The 10,940-nt window shown below is 42.7% G+C and overlaps 1 protein-coding gene across 1 annotated transcript in view; it reads right to left on the reverse strand.

Moving 5' to 3' along the window:
* peli3 (pellino E3 ubiquitin protein ligase family member 3) overlaps positions 1-7,390 on the reverse strand; it is a 63,962-nt gene extending 56,572 nt beyond the window's left edge. The window contains exon 1 of the mRNA XM_063186373.1: positions 7,141-7,390. The gene's annotated coding sequence lies outside the window, so the exon portion shown is untranslated. The remainder of the gene's footprint in view (positions 1-7,140) is intronic.
* Between the last annotated feature and the right edge of the window lie 3,550 nt (positions 7,391-10,940).

A 10,940-nucleotide genomic window follows, 5' to 3' on the forward strand; every position in this document is an offset into this window, starting at 1 on the left:
ACACCTACGTACGTAGAGCACATCTATTCAATTCTGATATCACTGTTGATATATTGTGAGCGAGCTACAGTGTGCTACCACGGTACAGTTGTGGAGGCTGTCAAGTATGCTGAGGGTGTTATCGCTGATGGCCTAGTTTTAAGTGTTTACATTATAGCCAGTCACCTGATTAGAGAGGTGTTTAAACAGGAGGTGAGAGAAGCCCAAGAGGACGCGATAAGAGGGAATAAATAAACGACAAAGAAAGAATGAGAGATAAATCAGCATGAGAAAAATTCTAGTATGACAAAGGTACAGTATGTTTTGCAGCTAAAATGGCCAAGTTTCCCCAGTCATAATAAATACTTAGGCCTATAATTTTATGGTGGTGGTAAGTATTAATGACAAAGGAAACATTTGGGAAAGGGCAGCATGAATTCTGGAAATATACTACTAAAAATATTACACAGTGCACCTCTGAAGCCACCCCCACTGTTGTGTTGTATGGAGGTTGTTGAGGTTGTTTGTCTTTGCATGCAGACAGACACTAATTGACCACCTGTTGTGCAATTTTATATTGAGTAAGAAAGTGGAAACGCATTTCACTTCACCTCCCCACCATGTTGAACTACTAAATGATATGCAAACATTACCACAGGTCTGGTCCCTGTTGGGAATAGGAGTCACCTGAGGTAGTGGCGTTTAGCTTAGTCAGAGGATCTCGCTCCAGTGACTGTTTTGCTGCGAAAAAAGAGCAGAGGAGACCTTTATCGGCAAAACTGTTTGGGAGGGCGTTGTATCCTGCCAGTCCTGTACGTGTCATCTCTTTTTTGGGGCTTTTTCTGGCTTTATTTGAACAATGAGAGAGTGCTATGCCCTGAAGAAGGCCCAACTGCCGCTACGCGTGGCCAATTTTAAAGTCCTTAATGGATATGTCATAATAATAAAGACATTTTTAACTATACTTTTTGGAGTGCCTTGGTGAATTCAAGTTTTTTTCTTTTCAAATAACTTTTGGACATTAAACCTTGAACCAAAGAGCACCCACAAGAATACTTTTTTCATCTTTCTAAAGGGACGCCTCTGACTTCCAAAGTACGTAGGAAAATCTGGAAATTACCTCAGGTTGGGAATCGAACCCGGGTCCCCACAGCACCTTAGCCCACTGAGCTTGTACTCAGGGCTAAAAATTCACTTTTTTCATCAGCCAAATTTGGCAAGTATATGTTAATCACACTAGCCAAACACACACTTGCCATAAAAAATGTAGTAAGCTTTCTTTTCTACCAGCGAGATTGAATTTTCACCAGCATTGGTTGGCTTGTGTTAATTTAGACCCCTGCTTGTACCTAGGCTACTTGTCATCTCTGTGTGCGTGGGGTGAGCATCGCATGCACCATGCAGCAACAGTACATATTGAAAAGTTAAGAAATGGCAGCACTGCTATCACACAGAAGAATCTAGAGGTCCTCCTCCCATGCTCTTGGTTTGAGCCGATTCGATCTGCAGAAGACCTTGTCTGAAGACCTTGTTTCGAGTCATTGCAAACGAAACTGCAAGCAAGCAGTCAAGTCAACTGACCCGTTGTGGGTTATCTCTACTTGAAAAGGCCTTGCACTGATCTTCTGATAAGCAGCAGGGCCTGAACTTCCCCTCACCAACAGAGTAAATGCTGAGAAAAGGGGCAGTTTCCAAGTATCAAGTTCTGCTGAAGCAGCAGCAGCAGCAGCTGGATCTTTGATAACAGCCACCAACAAATGTCTGTAATGCTTTATTTTATGTTGTTTCTTTTAGTGTATCTACATGTATCAACAAATAATATTACACTGTACATACCTAACCCTGACTCTGAAGTAGGCCTACAACGCAAGTTCATAAAAAGAGATTCTCTTCTGTACTCCTTGAGCACTTTGGATTTCTTTTCTCTCAACCATGAAACAAATTGTAAATGCACACCATGTGATTAAAATGATATTTTACACATTTAACTGCCATGAGAAGTTAACAACAAACCTGTGTCAACACTAGCGTAAACTGTATCAAGCTCAGATAACGAGTTAGTTTTCATGGCCATTCTATTGTCAAGAAATATCAGCTGTGTGAAAAGAACTCAACGTGTTACTGGAATATGTGCATAACGTTTGGTTATTGCTTCCAGTTGGTTTCTAGCATTGGTACTTGACATTTGTCGAGTTGAGTTGTAAGTAGGGCACCTGCCAGTTTCAGTTGCACACACCAGTTACAGTACAGAACACTTTGATTAGAGATAATCTGCAGATCCTCGTTCAGCAGACCTGTCCTCTAACCAACATACAGTACTTACGTAACATTAATGGTGGGGACAAAGTGGCCATTTTGAAATCCAAACTGTTTTTGAAAGGCATTTTGAAAGACAATTGAATACAATTTTCACCTTTTTGAGTTATCGTATGGTTTTTAAATCAGATTTTACCCCCTCTTTGTGTAATGTTTGATATCTTTTATCCTTTTTGCCATTACATTGTCTCTTTATTGTCACGCCATACCTTATCCAGTAAATCCATTTTTAGGAGCATTATTCTTACGGGCTCATTCGTTAAAAAAAGCGCCTGTGTGTATACTGTGCTACACACTGTATATAAATACACTCGGTTTGCCCTATAAATGCCTGGCTGGTATCCACAGTAAAAAAATGCAGCAATAATACAACACTTGAACTCTGGGACCAAGTACACTCTTGAAGATGTTAAATCAACTCTCTACATGTTGAATCAACACTCAACTGCATTTTTTTTTTACTGTGTGGAGGCTGATGATGACTCAACCATAATCACTGCATGGAGGAGAAACCACCGACTTGCCTTGCCTATACCAGCTGTCAGGAAAGCACCGCACCAGCCCTGGATTAGAATAATCACAACATCACACGACGCTTACACTCCAAAATATGACACGGGTTGTTAAACAGGCTTCTTTAGGGCGAGTAATCAGTTTTTTTTGGGTGAAGTGAATCGAGGCATGGCATGCAGGGCAGGCTAAATGCAGGCAATGTGTACTTATGGCCCACATGTTGGAAGATGAGAGTAGAGTGAGACACAGGTAGGCAAATAAAGTCACAGATAGAGACGATTAGCCTGGTCTTGACTATCCCATAATATTATCAGTGCCATTTCATTTCGTATTCATGGTCTGGAGGTTGTTTGATCTGACGCGACTGCAGGAAGCGGGAAGTTTGCACTCAGTTCTGGTTTGAAATGATTGGACAGCTATCACCCAATCGCTGACAGTTACTCAACAACAACATGGCGCAGGCGTTTTACGGCATCATCATAAGCGCCCTCCCCCTTTTCCCCCCAGCAACCCACCAACCTGTGTCTTCACTTATTGGCTGTTTTCTGGGGAGGGTTGGTCGGCCAAATCCTACCACTCAACATCGCTTCACAGAAAACAGTTCCCAGACGTAGTACGGAGCCAAGTCTCTTGGCGGATGTACGTAGGATGGCACGTGAGGCTAAGAGACGATAATTTCAGAGAAGAAACGTTGGCATGGTACTGGTGTAAATGATTGGGTACACACAGTAAAACACAGTTTTCGTTCAACACTTCAAGCGAGTCCATTTAACATCTTGTAGAATTTATTTGGTCCCTAAGTACTCTATAGGTGTTGAATTAACACTGTATTTTGACTGTGTTGTTGGATACAACTGTGTAAAAAATTGCTCATGGGAGATCTGTTGGACTAGTGAAAAATTCGCACACTCATTGGCAGGAGATAGCGTTTCGACCTCTGGGTCTTCCTCAGATTCACCATGGTTAGATATTCCTCTGCTTAGCACTAGGGTGACCAGGGGTGCATTTCTCGAAACCAGTTGCTAACTACGTCAGCTAGTTTGTTGTTTTCAATGCAATTTCCTGTTGACAACTATACCCAAGTTGCTAACTGCTAACAACTATGCTTTCGAGAAATGCACCCCAGGTGTCTCCAATATCTGGAGATAGCCCTCAATTCTAGCAAATCTGTTGGGAAAGCTTTTTGGTAGTCTGTCCTTGGTAAAACAAAGGTCAACAGACCTACATATAGCCTACAGTGTGTTGTGTGCAGAACTACCAACAACGCAAATTGGTTTCTGATGGAAGGACAGAGAGAGAGACAGATGGAAGGGATGGACCAACTGACCAACCTAAGTGAACTATCTCTGTCCCGTTTAACTTGAGCACTATCTATTTTAATAATCTGGACTACAGAAATAAGAATGTCCTTGGTCCCCAAGAACAATGCAGGGAAATGTCCCCAAGTTTGTATCCCTGAGGTCTGGCCACCTTGATTGATAATGAAGGCACAAAATGCTTGTTCTGTAGCCAAAAGCTAAGGTTTTAACACTGACTTGTATAACGTGGTTTTAATGTTATATTATATTACATTACATTGCATTTGGCAGACGCTTTATAACCAAAGTGACTTTCAAACGAGGACATAATCATAGCCAACATCACTAGCAGCAGATACAAAGTGCACATATTATATTATATTATATTATATTATATTATATTATATTATATTATATTATATTATATTATATTATATTATTTGTTCAAGTAACCAACAGCTATGGATAACAAAAACCTGCCTTTACAATCAAGTGGCAACCGAAAACCAATGTTTAGAGAATGTAACAGGAACCAAACAGCAATTTAAGTAGAGCTTTCTGGGAGGGTTAAATTGTTTATAGGGTTTCTGCATAGCTGACAGCATAGGTGCCTTAGTCATACTGACATCGTAATCAGAGTAAAAAACATCACACTTTACTCACACTGACTCATTTCATGGTGTGAGCTTGTATGTGTGTGTGCTTGTGTTTTTGTGATGTGTTTGCTTGTGTGCCACTGTGTTCCTATGTTTGTGTGTGTGTGTGTGTGTTTGTTTATTGTGTCCTGCATATCTGTGTGTGTGTGTGTGTGTGTGTGTGTGTGTGTGTGTGTGTGTGTGTGTGTGTGTGCGTGTGTGTGTGCGCGTGTGTGTTTGTGTTTGTGTTTCTCTCTCTCTCTCTCTCTCTCTCTCTCTCTCTCTCTCTCTCTCTTTCTCTCTCTCTCTCTCTCTCTCTCCGTGTGTGGCTCTCCGTGTGGTGTGCACCTCATGATCCAACCACAGGGCCGGGTGAGTGAGGGTGAGTGAGTGAGTAAGCATCAGTCATGTGTTACACTGCTGAGCAGGACTGAGGAAAGGACGAGGCCTTGTTGCCAAGCATTTAGCCTGTGTGTGTATGTGTGTGTGCATGTGTGTGATTTGTTTTTCCACCCTCATGTTTTCTTCCCACTGCTCTGTACACACAAGCATTTCATTCCGCGTCTCTTGAACAGCACAGTACACACAGTAATAATAATTTTAAAAAAATCAGTGCTGATTCATCACTTAGAGAGGTGAATTTAACACCCCTGTTGTTACTCACAGCTTTTACTGTGTCAGTCTGTAAATGTCAGTCCTGTGTATGTCTATGTCCGTCATGTTATAGAGAGAAAACGTAATTTCAATTTCTTTGTATGACCTGTGCATATGAAGAAACGGGCAATAAAAGCTGACTTGACTTACAGTATGTGTTGAACTGTTGAATTGTTGAAGTGTTGAACAGCGAAACTGAACACTGGTGTGTATTCGAATTAGCACAGTTTTTTTTTGTTTTGTTTTTACCATGCAGTAGGCCTACAATGTTGGGTGAAGAGAAAACGGGGAACCGAACCGAACCGAACCAAACCACGCTGCATCAGGAACAGAAATAGAAAACCAGCTGCTTCATAGGGGCTGGCTAAAGCTATTAAGGACGCGGCAGCAGGCTAGCTGGATGGCAGGCAGGCAGCGAGGCCCTTGCACACGCACACGCACATGCACACGACACATGCAGCCAGCCAGAGACACAGCACGCACGAGAGCAAGAGGACCACAATCAAATTATGATGCATCCATATGGCTCGACTTGATCGTGTTAAGTTTTGTAACGTGCATATCCTCTTACTGTATAGCCTACATGTGCCTGGCTGCCAGAGGCTGCCAATGACATGGCATGTCTGCAAGGTGGAAATGATGCTCATATTTGTGCTTTGGTGGTATAAACTGCTGGGCAAATATTAATAGCTGGTGTATAAAGTCATATATAGCATTCATTTTGTGGTCCATTTTTGGATAGCACTGTTAAACAGCTGACCTTGTAGACTTGAATAGGAAAAACAATGCAATATCACAATATCCATTTCAAGAACTCCAAACTATTTCTCATGTACTGGCGGTAAGATGCCAGATAGCCATTTTACAGTTGAGCGTTGACGCCTCCAAACATGAGCATGTGCAAATGATGTTGCATCCAAACTGTTTCCACACGAAATCCTACCGTAATCTCCACAAAAACAAGATGCGTAAAATGTTAAGCTACCAGCGGAGGACTGAATAAAATAGACGAGACATTATAATAACTCGCTCGCTGACTTATTCTATGAAGCGCCACCGTGTAATCCGCTCACTTGGCCACATCATGGCTGTTTCATTGCCAGATACTCTCGGCGAACAGATTGCAGAGAATTGCGTCTCCTTCTGTCAGGCCATATAGCCTAGACGGAGAGGTTATGAGCAGAAACGGGACGCAGTCAATGGAGGTATGATCGGCCTTTGGGTTGATCTAAAGTAGCCTATAACAACATATTTACGCAGATTAACAACCAAATAGTCCGAACACATAGCCAAATGAAATATTCCAATATGATGTGGTGATTCCAACATCGCAACCACCTAATTCATTGGCACAGGGGTGATATCAACACTTTTAAGGGTGGATTAGAGATGGCAACACAACCTTGGTAAATTGCCTGAAATGCGTAAACGACACTGCGGTTTTATTCTGCTCAAAATCTTCCAAACGATCTGTAAAAAAACACGACAGCCAAATAAGTACATCAACAATATTGACTCTACAGCACAGCAGTCTTCAAACGCACCACTTCACTGTGCAGATGATATAGCCAACTCGATGAAAGATACCACCGACACGACAGGGTACTCAGGAGGCAGGTAAACGCCGTGCTTATAACGCAATGCAAAGCGGGGGGGTTCCAAACAGTTCCCCGCAGCTGCCCCCCGAGCCAGAACGCACAGGCACTGCTGCACTTGAAACAGGTAGTCAAGATAAAGATAAATACCCGCTGATGTTTGCGATGGACGACCCTTTTTTTGACGTAGATTCCCTTGGACTGTCAATCCCCGTGCGCTCTCAAACCTGGGCGTTGCGCTGTGGAGACATCGTTTATGAGGATAAGTTTTATGGCACGGTCACTACACCCAGCGGGTCGCATCGCCTCTCAGTTGTCATCAGCTGCACGAATGTGCGGATGATAAGCTACTCCTTGAGGAGACTAATCGTGGTCCAGACAGCCCATTGTCACGCCCATCTCCTCGCACTCTCCGAGTGAGGAAAAAACGTAAAAAGAAGATCTGATATTTTTTTTAAACCCTCGCCCACATAATGCGTCTCCGCGGTTGGTCAGGATTTCCTACGACTCTTGCGTAAACCCGCCCTCATCCTACACGGTGCCATATTCAAGATGCGCAACGTTTTCCTGCGCTTGCAAGCAGGCAGCCACTGTATTTAGGGGAAACACTCACGACACATACACGCACATTTTACATTCTACAGAGTGGTAAAGGTAGAGGTTTTGCGAAAATGAACTGCATTCAGAGGTGAAGTCGTGACGTTTGCAGATATCCATCCGGACTTATGTCTGGCTACCGACTTTACTGATTTTGAACGCAGCTGGCGATTCCTGTCAGCCTAGGTTAGACTGCTCATAAATTATTTAGGAAATTGATGTTTCTTTGTCTGTTAAATATGTCCTTAACAAGATAAGACAGCCATGGGCTTTTAAAATGACGGATGCGTTATTTTTAGCAATTACATAACATCTAGGCCTACCTGTCTTATTATTTCTATGTTTATTGATATGTCGACTATTACATGGTAACTAGCCCAATATAGGCCGAATACAGTATTATAGAGACGCCGTTTCTAATGGGTTGTTCATCCTCCTCCTCCTCCTCATCATCACCCTCATCCTTAGGCCTATCCTCCTTCTCCTCATCATCATCATGGTTGTTGTTGTTGTTGCTGTTGTTGTTGTTGTTGTTTTTGCTGTTGTCCCTTATGCCCATTCTTGCCTATAGTCAATCATTGAGCAGAGGAAGCTGGCCTTTTCGTAGGTTCATGACCATAGGCCTATAATGGCAGAAAAAAATATAGGCCTACTCCAAAGGCTATGGACACTCCAGGACAGTGATACAACAATCCCATGTATATCCCAAGCACCATAAAAGAAGAAAAGTTGTTCTGTGATTGGTTGGATTCTCAGCCTCAGTCAACCGGTGATATTTTATGCATGCAGTTTCCCCAAAAGTCATGAATGTTTCCAAACCTATATGTTCTTTTAAAATTGTAATTTGTCATGTTACATTCAATTGTAAATGATACAAAATCTACAAAGAAAGATCAGTGTTATAACAAGTTAATCCTATCATATCATATCATATGGTATGTCATATCTCAAGCACAATATGTAAATATGTATGTAATACATTTCTGCCCAATGCTTATTTGAAAGTATTAGAAATACCCCTTTGAAATTGTGATTTGTCATGTTATACGCGACAGTCATTTTTTCATGTTGCCCATAAACGCTATCTCGTCTTTATTATCTAGTCCTCCGAAGGGGCTTGGGCCAGTTATTGCAATGACCCTGTCTGTCTGTCTGTGTCCGCCTACAGTGTTTCGGATCACCTGTGGGTGGCACCAAACGCACTACTTCCCCCATGGAGGTAGTATAAGAACTGGAGAGAGTGAATAAGTCCCGCCCCCAGTCATTTAAATGGGAAATGCTAGGCTAGTGAATTCAGCCAAAATTGAAAGAATTTGTCAGATTCCAAAAAAGAGTTTCATGGAGCTTATTTTCGGAACCAGTTTACTCAGACAATTACGTGCCACGTTACTGACTGCAGAGAGGTTGACCAGAAAGCTATATGGAAGACGGGCATTGGATGCATGGAGGTATTATAAGGTGCCCAACCACAGACCTATATAGGTCTGTGTGCCCAACACTAAACTTGCACACCCACCAATCATCATTAGCAAAGTGGCGTCGGAAATGAGCGAATTTGTGAAAATGGCGACGAGGAAGTGTCTTGCTAATCGGCGAAGCCAACCAGCCAAATCCTGACCCCCTGACTTCCCCTGCACCTTGCATTGAGCCGGGGGGCAGGTTGCCATTGAGCAGGGAGCCAGGTTGCTCTTCTTCAGACATGCAAACATAGACCCAGTCGGCAACTCTTGGCCCACCCATGAAATTGCTTGTTTTCCCCCCACGGTTGCCCCACCCGCTGTATGGGGCACCTAAGTCACGCCCTCTACTTCCTGGTTCATGGGGCAGAGGGAGTCAAAAAATAATTACTGGGCTTGAAATGAGTGGTTTTTCGACAACAATCCAAACCTTGGACCTCCACTTATGCACCACAAGTCCACCATGACTCGCCTCATTCACTTCCATTTGTTTTTTTGCAACTGTCTGCCCCATGAACCAGGAAGTAGAGGGCGTGACTTAGGTGCCCCATGTAGTGGCTAATTAATATGCCTAATGACCGGCAGTGATTGGCACCACACAACCATGGGTGGAGCATTCGGAGGGGAAAACAATGCAGTTTCATGGGTGGGTCAGTGGAGCCGACTGGGTCATTAGGCTCGTATGAGTTTGTTGCGAGTGTCGATGTTGCGAAAGGCACGTGAGCGAGAACTTGTTGTCACGATGTGGGTGTTATTAAATACAGCGCATTTACAGTCGGCCACAAATTTGAACGAAACTATGAGCTCGCACCGGTTTGCTCTACTAACACACCACGTGTAAGAGTGGGGGGACAGGCAGTGAGGAGGAGCTGAAGTGGGGACCTGCGCAAACTTGTGTAGAGGTGTGAGACAAGACCCATATACACACGTGAATGAGTTGTTGACCAACCAGTTCATGGGCGCGTGACCTCGGAGGCAGTCCGCAGACGAGCATTGAAGGGGATAAGCAACTGCAGAGGTTGCAAGATCTGACTGTAGTCGCATGCATCCCGCGATATTTCGAAGTTTGACAGGAAATCTAACCGTCATGCAGCATTTTCATCCAGGGTGCATTGCTGTCTACATGCGCATGTATGCGTTGACGACATCTCGATCGCACCTAATATCATGACAGATTGACATGGCCTCAACACAAACTTTGGGAGTGCCCTGCCCCATATGCTGTGTCCCAGAGATGCTGAATTTCCAATGTAGTGTGTATTTTTTAGTTACTCATTATTCAGTATAATTAAATGGCTGTTATTCACTGTATTCTTCCCCTCTTTTTCTCTCTCTCTCTCTCTCTCTCTCTCTCTCTCTCTCTCACACACACACGCATGCACGCACAGAGAGAGAGAGAGAGAGAGAGAGAGAGAGACAGAGAGAGAGAGAGAGACAGAGAGAGAGAGAGAGGATGTCTTAATTGTAGGCCTATGATGTGTATGTCTACTTCATTAATCCTGTAAATTTAACTAGTAGGACTACTGAATGACTGGTTTAAATGAATGCATTCGGGATCCGAAAAAGCTAAATTTCTTTATTTGTCTATATTCTATATATCTATATATTCTATATTTCTATATATATTTTTCTTATTAGAAATAAAGATATACGGTTCACAAAAATCATCTCTTTCAAAGAAGAGTAAAATATCTTTCATAGTTAAAGAAACATGACAAGACCATCTAACAACACAGACGCTCAACCTCAATCCAAAAATCTGACATAAACTTTGTCTTACACATCATCTGTCTACACTTATTATTAGCCTACATTTTCTATAGGCCCATCTAATGTTTACACCATTAAGAAATATATTAATAAATGTGTGGACTAGGCTAGACTGTTAACAGGGAG

This window comes from Engraulis encrasicolus, chromosome 21 (assembly GCF_034702125.1).
Source record: "Engraulis encrasicolus isolate BLACKSEA-1 chromosome 21, IST_EnEncr_1.0, whole genome shotgun sequence".
NCBI lineage: Eukaryota > Metazoa > Chordata > Actinopteri > Clupeiformes > Engraulidae > Engraulis > Engraulis encrasicolus.